Source organism: Erinaceus europaeus, chromosome 2 (genome assembly GCF_950295315.1).
Source record: "Erinaceus europaeus chromosome 2, mEriEur2.1, whole genome shotgun sequence".
In the NCBI taxonomy this organism is placed as follows: Eukaryota; Metazoa; Chordata; class Mammalia; order Eulipotyphla; family Erinaceidae; genus Erinaceus; species Erinaceus europaeus.
The window spans coordinates 176,657,931-176,671,033 of record NC_080163.1 but is presented as its reverse complement, the minus strand read 5'-3'; positions in this window follow the sequence as shown (position 1 = coordinate 176,671,033).

Genomic DNA, 13,103 nt, shown 5'->3' with positions numbered 1-13,103 from the left:
AACCCACCACTACCGCTTGACTCCCTTATGAAACATTTATCTTCTAATGCTGGTGAATTAAAAGAACAATGCCCAGCACACCTGGTCGAGCACCTTCAATCAAACGGCCTGGGCCTTCATCTGCACTGAGGAAACTTCCCGGGTAGCAAAGCAGTGCTGCAGATGTCTCCACTTTGATTGATCCAAAATTGACAATAAATATAAATCCAATGAATTAGGAAAATGGCAGGGTGAGAGAAAGGAAATGGAGGCGGTGGCTCCCAGGTACCATTTCTCTGAGTAATCCCCACCACTCTGTTCACCACCAACACCCCCACCACCTTCACTCCACTCCTCCCACTCATTTACAATGCAAATTACTGAACAGAAATATAAAAAGTGTTGCCTGGTGGGGGTAGAGAGGGTAATGGTTATGCTAAGAGACTCTCATTCCTGAGGCTCTCAAGTCCCAGGTTCAGTCCTCTAGAGCAGGCAGGTAGGTAGGTAGGTTGCCTTTTCCCTTTTCAATTACTTCTTCACCCTCAGATCAGACTCAAAATTTGGGATAGTCTCTCAAGAGACTGCTTGTCTACCCATGGGCTCCACAACTGCAGCCGGGGTCCAAGGTGACAGATGCTGGGTGCTGGAGTCCGACTTCATCCCACTCCAGGTCTACCATGGACTCCTCAGCCAGAGACCAAGTCCTAAGGGAGTCCTGGTCGTCCCTTGGGCTCCACTGTGGGACTATATGAAAGCTTGGTAGAGCTTAGGGAAAACTCCCCCCATCCTTGGATAGAGGTCTGGAAAAGACACTCCCTTGTTAACCTCTCTCATAGACATGAGCCAAGGAGAAAAAGTCTCCCAGACTCAGTTTCCCCTTGTAAGACTCTCAAGCTCACAGAAATCTCAGTTTCTCCCTGCTAGCAGCAGGCCACATGGCTTCTTGCTTTAAGGTTCATTTATCCAAAGTTCACCTCACCTTCTGATCACAAAGGAGGACACACCTTATCACACACTCTTAACAGTGTTCTTTGATGTCCTTAATTTACAACAAGACTTATTTATCTTCTCTCTATCTCACCTTAACTGGTTTAACCCCTATTCTTCTCTCAAATGCCTTTGGGTAATTAAATGCCTGCATCAGGAGACTAATTATCTTGACCTTTATGTATCTGCATCAATTCTTGTCATACCAGTCCCCTACCATAGGGGCAAGCTGACCGTTAAGAAACCTGTAATTTCTGTCATATTTGAAAAATGTTCTTTGTTTAACTTTCTCTAGATATACACAAGCCCACCCCTGAATAAGGAGAGTGTTTGTATCAGAATCATCCCCGAGTCTTGCTAGCTACCAGAGTTAAAGTCTAAGAAGCAGGCTCTACGATTTTGGAATGTTGTGGTAAACACTGTGGTTTACTAAAGAGCATATCTATGACCCGGAGTCATGGGCCCATGCGGCATACTTAGCCCACAAAGAGGAAGCTAAAGGGTTAATAAAATTACCTATTCAGTTCTTGGCAATAATTGCTGCATCAAAACAGTGCGCAGCGCCTGCCAAGGAACTGGAGAAAGGAGATAGCACTCTCAGCAGATCCGTTGGAGGGCGGGGCCACTTCACCCCCCCACACACACACACACAAATTTCAGTAGAAGAGAAAGGATTAGATACTAAAGGAAAGGCTGGTCTTGAAACTTCCATTCAGGAATTAAAAGAACAGATTGCTCTTTTGGCTAAATCTCAGATTTATTCTCCACTGGAGAAGGCAGAATCTGAAAAATCTGCCCCGCAGTTTCCATCTCTCCCTCCGCCTTTTCCTGCACCTTCTGCTCCGCCTCCACCTCATCCCAAGTCTTTCCTCCAGCAGGCTCTCGCCCCTCCTCCTCCTCCTCTTCCTCCTCTCTCACCATGGCAGCGCCTGTATCCCTGCAGATTCCCCTGCAGCTCCTGGCACATAGCAGGCCACGGTCCCCCGTGCTGCCATCTGGAACGCAAGCTTTGCCTGTCCCCATGCTGCCTCCATGGGCATTACCAGAGCCATTTCTGAAGGCACCTGCACTTCTGGTTCAGCCGCCTTGTCAGCCGCTGCAGGCTCCGCCCCAGCAGCCACTGGCTCCAAAGCCGCTGGCAGGCCTACTGCCACTGCCACCTCCGCAGCCCATGCAAGTGTCACAAATGCAGCTCCCCTCAGCGCAATGGGCACCATCGCCCGTGCCAGAGCTGACAATGACCCTGGCTGTGCCAGAGCCGCAGGGTCTGCCAATGCACGCCAGCTGCAGGAACCACAGCCTCCTGCACAGGCCCTGTGCCCTGCCTCTCTTCCCCCTCCTCTTCCTGCTCTGGCTGCTTCTCCACTCCCTGTCATTTCCAGAGCTGATCTGACAGACTCTGAACGCTTATGCCAGCTGCATGATCAGTTTCCTCTGGGACAGCTTAGTGCCTACCTGGTCAATCTGGTTCTGAACAGGCAAAAACCAAATTCCTGGTACCCCTATGCAGCAGCAGACATAAAAGAACTTAGAGTAGCTATCAGGGAGGACAGCATTTTCTGGGCTATCTTCGCAGGCGGGAGAGAGAGACAACCAGGGACTCATGGCTGAGTGGTACGCAGTTCAGTCTTTATTCATGTGGAACACAGCGCAATCTAAGCTATCTCTAATCACAATCTTGTCCTTATCTCTCCTGAGGTGGAAGAGTCAGGTCTGAAGAGGATGTACATAGGATAGGGGGTGGGGAGAAGGAAAAAGTATGCAAAACAGTGAGGATTAAACCAATGCCCTGGAGGCAGGGTGGTGCTTAGTTAACAGTGGTTATGTAAATAGAATACAGTGTTAAGCAGGGAGGATTAAACCAATGAAACAGAAGGGGTCTTAGAAGCAGGATTTAGAAGCATACCAACATTTCACCCTTTCTTTTTAACTAATGGCCATAGTATCAGGAGTGTGGGGCAAACAGAAACCTATATCACACAGGCATTTTCAAAAGAACTGGCACAAGACATGGAGGAACAAGTAAGAGAGCAGCAAGAACCAGTGTGATGCCAAGGGGAGTCCTGAGGGGGCATTTCTTGCCTCAAAGGGCAAGGCCTATCAGGCAAAAGGGAATTTCTTGCCTCTGGGGGCATCTCTTTTCTCTGGGGGCGTTTCATGCCTCAAAGGGTATTTTCTGCCTCTGTGGGCGTCTCTTGCCTCAAAGGGCATTTCCTGACACTGTGGGCAGAGCCTGCAGGCAACGGAGTGTGGCCTATAGAGTCCCCAAGGTTGCTGGCTGCAAAGTCCATGGACTGCTGCAGTCAGTCTTTGAGAAACCCAGCAGCGTAAAGGGAAACTGCTGTAAAGTTGTGTGAAGTGTCCAAGAGGTGTACCAGTAAGTCCAATAGAAGCGTCAGTCCAAAGCAGATGACCACGGATGAAATGCCAGGGGATGAAAAGATGCACGTCTGCCTCGATGGGGAAGGTCAACCAATGTAATTCCTCTTTTCTGTAGAGAGTGAGCTTTGGAGTCTGTGAATCAGTTTCTTCAGGTCGTGTAAGGTCACATCATTGGTTTTGGGAGGTGTGTTGTAGTCATGCCATCTTGTGGGCGATGTCAGAGAACAGGGGTCCAAATGGATTTCCGGGGGTTCCATTTGAGCAGATGCTTTTTCATGTGAAGACGACAGCTGTAATTCACTTACTTGTAAAACAAAACTTTAGCAGATTAGAAGTTTACTATAATTGATAACTCCATTATAATTGGAAGTCCTTTCTAGTATGATTTTAAAGTTGGTTAAACAGTTTAAACTCAATAAAAGAACCATGGTTAGAAACCTCAAGCATGATAATCATTAACATAACCATTGTGCTTTTTCTACCCCACCCATACTCATACAGTTTTCAGGATTAAATGTTTCCATGACGTAAAAAAAAAATCAAAAGAGAAAAAAAAAAGTTTTTGGACTGTTTCTGGATGTCTCTAGAAATCATGGCTGTGTCCAGCATTTTTTTTAAGTCAATGTCATACAAAAATTCTGTCATTCAAATCACTCTCTTATAAAATGCAACTGAAAGCAGACAGCAAACTTAAGATATTCAGGGAGAACACTGAGGGGAGAATTGAGAGAAAAGCGGTAGGCAGTTTTTTGCTTCTTTCACCTTGAACCAGATTATCTAGATCTCACCATGTAGCATCATGAGTCCCTGGAGAGTGTCCTAGTCCAAAAAGCTCCTTGAAATTCCATTTAGGATGCTTCTGATGGTTCCTGCAGAATTGCTGCAGGCATCCATTTTTAAAAACATCTTCCCATCGAAGAAAGAATCAAATCAGGAGGGTAGAACTAACCACGTGGAGCATTCTTGGGGACTTCCAGGATACTGGAGAATGCTCTTCAAGTTACAGTAGTCCTTCTCCACAGGAAACATGTGAGAGGAAGTCCAGAAAGTTCAAGGAGAAATCTCTGTGCGTCTCCCAAGCTCTACAATCACAGTCATAAGAAACCAAAGTGTGGCCTGGAGCAAAATGTAGTCCTTCTCCTTGGGAAACATGGGAGAGGGAGTCCAGAAAGTCCCAGGAGAAATCTCTGCGCATCTCCCAAGCTCTACAATCACGGTCATAAGGAACCAAAGTTCCCAGTCAGGGAACCAAAGTGTAGCCCAGAGCAAAATGTTACAGAGACAGAGAAATTGTCTCGTGAAGAAAGAGTAGGAGCTTTGGAAACCTCTTCATAAGAAGAAAGGCAGGCCATGGCGGCATTACTTATCTGGTCTTCTTTGGTCTGCTGCATGTGTGTGGATCCGAGATTCCAGTCCCTGTTCAGGCACCATTATTCCAGGCTAGCTTTGTGGGTGGGAGAGACGACCAGGGACTCATGACTGAGTGGTACACAGTTCAGTCTTTATTCATGTGGAATGCAGTGCAATCTAAGCTATCACTAATCACAGTCCTGTCCTTATATATACTGAGGCGGAAGTGTCAGGTCCGAAGAGAGTGTATGTAGGATAGGGGGTGGGGAGAAGGAAAAAGCGTGCAAAACAGTGAGGATTAAACCAATGCCCTGGAGGCAGGGCGGTGCTTAGTTAACAGTGGTTATGTAAATAGAATACAGTGTTAAGCATGGGGGATTAAACCAATGAAACAGAAGGGGTCTTAGAAGCAAAATTTAGAAGCATACCAACAAGTGTTCATGCGCCCTGGACAAAGTCTATTCTCCAGGGTTACCTACAAAATTTGAACATGCCCCAAGATTGGAGGGATATGAGAACCACACTGCCTAGCCCGCTTTTTCTCCATTGGGAAGTGTTTTTCCAGGATGAATGCTTACAGCAAGCCCGTAGAAATGCCGAAGAACAGCCAGACTGGAATTTTGATGCATTGCTTGGTACAGGCCATTTGAGCACCAGAATTCTACAGGTAGAGATCAGGTTTCCACCGTTCACTTTGACCAGGTGCACCTCTGCACAATGCAGGCATGGGACAGATTAACACCACCTACAGGTGAGAGTCTTGCCCCTATGCTCACCCTCTGCCAGGAGCGAGATGAGTCTCTAAGTAAGTGTATCACTAGAGTGCAGTTAAGCCTAGAAAGGAAAATTTCTAATCCAAATGCCCATCAGTTGTTATTAAAATCTATAGTGTGGGATGGGATGCTTCCAGACTTTCACCAGGCTTGCTTGTCATTAAACAATGAAACACCAAGCCAGTGGATTTTAGCCATGCAGGAGATAGGACCCAGCACTCACCAGGCTACCACCATGGCACAAGCTTTTGCAGCCGCCCTAGATAAACAAAAGGGAGCTTGCTTTCAATGAGGTCACGAAGGGCACTGGCATAACCAGTGTTTTAAGAACAAGCAGTGACCCTGCACTACGTCTAGCAACCAGAAGACTAAGACGCTTTGTCCCAGGTGCCAGAAGGGCTATCATTTGAAAAAGGGGTGCCGTTCTAAGACTCACAAAGATGACACACCCTTACCAGACCTTGGCAAAGATTTAAACTAGACATGGGGCAACCCTCAGCCTCAGTAAGAGAAAAATAGAGATAAAACGCTCTGTAGATATTGTACCTCCATTGAGTAATCAAAATTCCAGCCAGGGAACCTGTCTGCCGCCCCCTGCTCTGCTCCCCATCGAGAGGGAGAGTGCCTGGTGCATGGGAAGTCCCAGAGTAAAAACAGCCAGCTGGAGAGAGTACAGATTCGGAGCCTGAAATATTATGGACCAAATATAACCCCGTTATAGAATGAGGCCATCCAGTTATGACACTGAATATTGACGATATACCTTTTAAATGTCTGATTGATACTGGAGCTGATAGAACAATTTTGAGACAGAGGTCCCCTGGCGCTGGGAGCTCCTCCCTGGACCTAGACTTCATGGGGTTGGAGGCCTTACTCAGGAATTTCAGACCCGAGACCCACTTATTTGTGAAGACCCTGATGGGGCAACCAGACGCTTTTGTCCTTTGATAGCTGATAGCAGCACCAATCTGTTAGGCAGAGATCTGATAGAATCTCTAGTGATTTGTTCTGAACACTCTGCAGGGCATCTCTCTCACAGAAGTGAGAATTCTAAATCTTGCCAGCACCCCCAATACTAAACGCCACTGTTCATAACCGAACCCCCCACCTAGACTGGCTTTCTGATGATCCTGTCTGGGTGGAGCAGGGGCCTTTGCCAGGGAAGAAGTTAAAAATTTTTAAAAAGCTTGTTCAAGAGCCATTCCGGAGCCCATGGAACACCCCTGTCTTTGTAATTAAAAAACACTTGGGAAAGTGGCACCTCCTCCAAGACCTCCGTGCAGTTAACAAAACAATGCAGGTCTGGGGAGCCCCCCCCCCCCCCAGAGGTTTGCCTCTTGCTTCTGCGATTCCCACAGGAATCCCAATTATGGCAACTGATATTCAAGATTGTTTTTTCTCTATTCCCCTGAACCCACAAGATTGTAAGCGTTTTGCTTCCTCTGTTCCTTCTATCAATAATGCCAGCCCTGCTGATGGATTTGAATGGATAGAATTGCCTCAGGGCATGGCCAATAGTCCTACCATTTGTCAAGAAGCTGTTAAAGCTTCCCTTCTTCCATATATTCATAAAGGGCTCAAAGTTTTTCACTACATGGACAGTATTCTGATATGGGGTAAATTAAACATAGATCTCTCTGCTTTACGTGATTTTCTTATCCATGCCTTAAAACAAAATGGCCTTAATGTGGCCCCCGAGAAGGTACAGTTAATTGCTCCAATTTCCTTCTTGGGTTCATAAATTTCTTTAACAAAGGTTCGTCCTTTAAAGCCTTGTGTTACTTTTCCTTCTAATCTTACTCTTGCTTCCTTACAAAGTTTTCTCGGTAATTTAAATTGGCTCAGACAATATTTGTCACTCCCCACTAGTTGCCTTCAGCTGCTGTTTGATCTGTTAAAAGGAGACAGCCTTCTTCAAAATGAACACTGACTCCCAAAGCCTCATTGGCACTAGAAAGGGTTAACTAGGCTTTTCAAGACGTGCACTTCATTAGGTACTCCCCCTCCTCTCCAGTAAACCTTTTGATATTTAACTCTTCCCCTACCATCCTTGGGGCTCTAAGCCAGCCCCATGGTATTCTCGAGTGGCTTCATACGCCAGTAGGGGGAGCTCCAAGACTTCTCACTGAGATTGATGCCTTGTCATCCATGGCTCGCCAAGGGTGCAGCTGCGCTCTGCAAATATTTGGACAAGAGCCACACTCAATTATTATTCCCTTTTCTCTAACAGGTAGAGTGGCTTATGCACCACCATTCTTGTTTTGCTGTAAGTCTAATGGGTTATCCAAGACAGCTAGATAATCGCTTTCCCTGAAATAAATTAACAGCATCTCTACTCCCTTTGCCTTTATTGGTACCTAAACTTTTCTCTCATGAACCCATCCCCTCTGCTCCTGTAATATTTACAAATATTACAAAAATTTGCCAAAAGGGAGCAGCTGCCACTATACATTATCTGGACAAACAATGTCCCACCTCTCTCTTTACTGAACTTCCTGATAACTTTCCACAGTACAAGGAACTTTATGCTGTTTTCCTTGCATTAAAAGCTGTACCAAAATCTTTCAACCTTTTCTCTGATAGTGTATATACTGTGAACCTGCTTCCATGGCTTGCTCGTTCTTATGTAAAGATTGATGATAATCCACTTTCTCCCCTCCTCATTCAAATTGCTTCTATGCTTTGTTCTCAGACTCAACCACTGTATGTCCAACACCTTCGTGCTCTCCCTGGCCCCATCTGAAGGGAATGCTGCAGCCGACAGGTTTGCTTCTAAAGGAATTCTTTTAGCTACTGTGACTAATCCTGTTGATTTCCATTCTCTGACACATGTTAATCTTAAAGGCCTTCGGGCTCAATTTCCTGATATTCCTCTGGCACAGTTAAAACACATCATCATTATATGCTCCACCTGTGCAGGTTTAATTAGAACATCTGCTATTCAAACATTAGGGATTAATCCCCATGGCTTAAAAGCCAATGCTCTCTGGCAGATAGATGTAATTCACCTGCCCATATTTCGTAGACAAAAATTTATTTTTGTTTCAATTGATACATATTCTAATTTTATGTGGGATACAGCTCAGACAGGTGAAAGCTCAAAAAAAGCTTACTAGTCATATGCTCTCTTGTTTTGCTGTCATGGGGACGCCTCAAAAGGTGAAAAGTGACAATGGACCAGCGTTTGTCAGTAAACAATTTAAAGATTTTTGTTCTATTTGGAACATTACACTTACTACAAGGATTCCTTACAATCCCCAAGGACAAGCCATTGTTGAGAGAGCACATCAAACTCTTAAAGCTCAATTACAAAGAGAAAAAGGGGGAGGAATGTAACCCCCAATATTCAGTTAGCTAAAGCTTTAACTACACTAAACCTTTTTAATATTTACAAAAATTCAGATTGTCCACCTATTGTAGCTCATTGGCAAACAACACCTACACTTCCAGCTATTAAAATCAAAAGGAAGGATCCCTTGGATGGCTTATGGAAAGGGCCAAATTATCTGTTAACCACAGGGAGGGGATTCGCTTGTGTTTTCCCACAGAACGCTTCCATACCCATCTGGGTTCCTGCACGCAATATCCGGCACTGCCCGGAAGATGGCACAGCTCTCCTTGAGGAAGAACAAGAGACGCTGGAACCACAGAGCACCTCTGAGGAGACGTAGTGCAACCTGGCAGGACCTGAGAGACCTGGTGCATCACGTTCAAGGGCAAAATTCCTCTACTGCCCTCCTCTCACACGTTGTTCTCTCATTATATCTCATCTTGTTGTCCGCTCTCCCTGTTCCTGCTTCTTCCTCCCCAGTTCTCATCTGGCAATTTCAAGAGAAACTTACAATGGAATTAATAAGATTATTGGGACTAGAAATTGCTCCCATAAGGGGTGCCAGTCAGCTGTATTGCACATTGTAAATTGTGCGCTCAACTAGGTGCACCACTACCCAGTCCACTATATAAGTATTGAATTACATAAAGAATGGAAAAATTAGAGAATAGGGATCCAGAAGTAATGAGTCTGTGGAGAAGATGAGCTTTTCCTAAATGGGAAAGCAGGTGCCTGGGTGGATAACCAGGCAGAGGACATGTTCTGTGGCCTTGGGGACATGCCTGGCACTGAGCATGTTAGCAGTCGGCCTCCTGGCAAACAGCCACTTTTCTTTTCCTCCTTTATATAAAGGGTCTGGGGGAAACCCCTTCATAAGTGGGGGATTGTGGGAGATTTTAATGTACTCTAGAGGCTCCATGACTTTGGGTGGACCTTAGAGAAGATTTTTGAGAGGGGAGCTGCTGCAGCTGACATGTAGTCACTGAGCCAAGGAGCAGTTGCTGCTGCTGCTGCCTTGGGAGCTGACCAGCACTGCTCCCTGGAGAGCAGCTGCTAATATACAGAGCTGCAAAAAAAGTCTGCAACTGACATACCTGTGAGGGCAGACAGGGGGGGCTGGCCTGAGGGAGGGAGACTTGGAGAGCCTGGCAGAGCAGAGCTGAGCTGATTCCTGCCTAATAAAGGTGTGCCTCTGCCTTGCTACTCTGTGGCTTCTTTCAGTTCCCACTGCTTTGCACTCCTGCTCAGAATAAACAGTGTCCTGCCCACAGCACGACATGGTCTATGCATCATGCCACTCAAGATTGATAGTCCAGGCAATGAAATTTACTTGTTAAATTACATAGATGTAATTCATCTTATTTTGACAAGAGAGAAATTGAGATAGGGAAGGAGAGAGGGAGAGAGGGACACAGAAAGAGACCTGAGCCATTTGCTTCACAGCACATGAAACTTCCTCACTGTACGCGGGTGATGGATAAGGGACCTGGGTCCCTGTGCATAACAATGTGTGTGCTCAACTAGGTGTACCACCACCCAGCCCTACAATATACTGTACTCCTAAGTGAACTATTAAAGGTGAAGCAATATTCTTTTAACCACAACAAAGGACAACAAATAAAGCATTCCAGCTACCCAGAAGATGGTGCAGGGTGTAATGAACAGCGGACTCATGTCTGACATCCTAAGTTCAGCCACCAGTATCACATATGCCAGAGTGGTCTGTTCCTCACCCCTCCCTCCTGTCTCTCATAAAGAAAGAAATAAAATCACCTGCAAAGGGATCACTTCACAAATGGTGAAGAAGTTATGCAGGTGTCTGTATGTCTCTCTCCCTTCCTTCTCAATTTCCCTCTGTCCTATCCAATAAAAATGAAAAATTGCCACCAGAATAGTGGATTCGTAGTGGCAGCACTGAGCCCCAATGCCTAACACTGGAGGCAAAAAAGAAAGAGAAAAAGAAAGAACGAAAATATTATATCTATAGATATATACAGTATATACTTACACATTTTTAATGAAAGAAAGAACCAGGGCATCACTTTGCACATGAAGTATTGGAGATCAAACTCAGAACATCTTGCTTGTAAGTCCTATGCTAAATATGCCACCTTACAGACCTTTTTTTTTTTCTCCAGGGATATTGCTGGGGCTCAGTGCCTGCACTACAAATCTACTGCTCCTGTAGGCCATTTTCCCCATTTTGTTGCCCTTGTTGTTATTGTATTTGTTGTCACTGCTGTTGTAGTTGTTGGACAGGACAGAGAGAAATCGAGAGAGGATGGGAGCGGGGTGGGGGGAGAGATAGAAACCTGCAGACTTGCTTCACTGCCTGTAAAGGACCCCCCACATAAATGGGAAGCTGGGGGCTCCAAGCGAAATCCTTACACCAGTCCTTGCATTTTGCACGTGTACCTAACCTGCTGCGCTACTGCCCTACCCCCCAATACCTCTTTTTTCTGGCTTTCTTAGGTGGTGTTCTCTTTTCCCACCTATTTTCTCCTATTATTTCTCTGTGAAGAAATGGAGGTATTTGCCTGAAGAGCTTGTAGCTGGAGATGACTTACTGCATTCTCAGTTCCCTTCAGCAGACTTTACTGTCCTTGTGCTCTATATTCCTACAGCGAGCCATGGATATAGAGGACTGGAAATAGCTCAACTGATATTGCTGTTTTGCTTTGTTTTGACTTCAGGTCTGTTGGTGCTAGCACGATTAATCCTCTGCTCCTGAAGGCCATTATCATCACCTAATTGAATGGGACATAAAGAAATTGAGAGAAAAATGGGAGATACAGAGATAGAGAAATAGGTGGGTCCAGGTATCCAGACCAGTTAGTCAGTCCCTGGGTCTTGGGACATGCCTGCCTCCAGCTCCATCCACTCTTCAGTCCAGTCACAACACCCCAGCCCCCCAGCACAGGGTGGGTGCTCTTCTGTCATGACACCCTGCTGCTGTCCTCCAAACCTGGAGGCCCTGAGCCAGACCTACTGCCATCTCACCATCCAGGAGGGGGGTTGGGAAGTATCTCAGAGGGTTAAGTGCTCCTGGCGCAAAACGTAGGGACAAGTGGAAGGATCCAGGTTCGAGCCCCCGGCTCCCCACCTGCAGGGCAGTGCATTCACAGAGGGTGAGGCAGATCTGCAGGGGGTCTATCTTTTCTCCTCCCTCTGTCTTTCCCCTCCTCTCTCTGTCCTATGCAACGACAGTAACAACAACAACAGTAATAATAATAACCACAACAATGATCTAGCAACAAGGGCAGCAAAAGGGGAAAAATGGTCTGCAGGAGCAGTGGTTTTGTAATGCAGGCACTGAGCTCAGGCAATAATCCTGGACAATAAATAAATAAACACATAAATAAAAAATACAGGTAATATACATGGATACGTGCCTGTGTGTTTCCACTCAGTAAATGTAAATGCAGATTTATATATATAATGAAGCAGATCTGCAGGGGTCTTTCTCTCCCCCATCTGTCTTTCCCCTCCTCTCTCCCTTTCTCTCTGTCCTATGCAATGACAGTAACAACAACAACAGTAATAATAATAACCACGACAATGATCAAACAACAAGGGCAGTAAAAGGGGGAAAAATGGTCTGCAGGAGCATTGGATTCCTGGTGCAGACACTGAGCCCTGGCAATAACCCTGGAGGCAATACATAAATAAATACATACATACATAAATACATAAAATACAGTTAATATACATGTATACGTGCCTGTGCATGTTTCCACTGAATAAATGTAAATGAACTTTATTTATTTATTTATTATCTAGCCAAGAGAATTTCTTTTATTGCTAAAGAAATGTCATAATCAGGGGACCAGGTCCTGCCACACCTGGTTAAGCACTGAGGTTACAGTGCAGGAGGACAAGGGTTCAAGACCTTGGTTGCCACCTGCAGGGGGAAAGATTTACAAGTGGTGTAGCAGTGCTGCAGGTGTCTTTCTGTCTCTCACCCTCTCTATTCATCCCTTCCCTCTGGATTTCTGACTGTCTCCATCCAATAAATAAATAAAGATAATAAAAAAATTAAAAACAAAGAAAGAAAATTTCTTCTTCTAGAATTAGCCCTTCTTCTGTAGCCAGTCAACAGCGTCAGGTCTGCTTGTTGCTGGCTTTGAAAGTGACTGGGATCCATGTGGATTCAGTCGGCTAGGAAGGATCGTCAGTTTCCCCAATAAATGGGTACTCACGGGATGCACCACGAGAAGGTCGATCCAATGCATCCCAAGAAAGAAAATGAAATATCCCAACACTTCAAGGGCCCACTCAGGACATTGCTGTCCCTGTTCAGA